Genomic DNA, 318 nt, shown 5'->3' with positions numbered 1-318 from the left:
GTGTCCGATTTACCCGCTCCCGCTCAACCACCCCGGAACGCTCTTTTATCTAAGCACGTGCTCTTATCTTACCTCGAGGTTCTACAGATTGCACAGGAAAATGAAAAAAATGTGAAGTATATGCTTTTTTCTAGTGGAATGTGAGTATATGCTGCAACGTGAAAATATTCGGATTTTAGCAAAGTAAGTACATCACGGGGAAATACCTTTTTTTTTAGAAACGAGGCGCTTGCCGGCCTTGACCGAGGCACTTACAACACCAACATGTCCAACAAGGAGTCTCATTGTCTCTGTGAAAGGGAAGGGGGAGGTCTAGCC

Source organism: Triticum dicoccoides, chromosome 1B (assembly GCF_002162155.2).
Source record: "Triticum dicoccoides isolate Atlit2015 ecotype Zavitan chromosome 1B, WEW_v2.0, whole genome shotgun sequence".
Classification (NCBI taxonomy): Eukaryota; Viridiplantae; Streptophyta; class Magnoliopsida; order Poales; family Poaceae; genus Triticum; species Triticum dicoccoides.
This window is presented reverse-complemented; position numbering follows the sequence as displayed.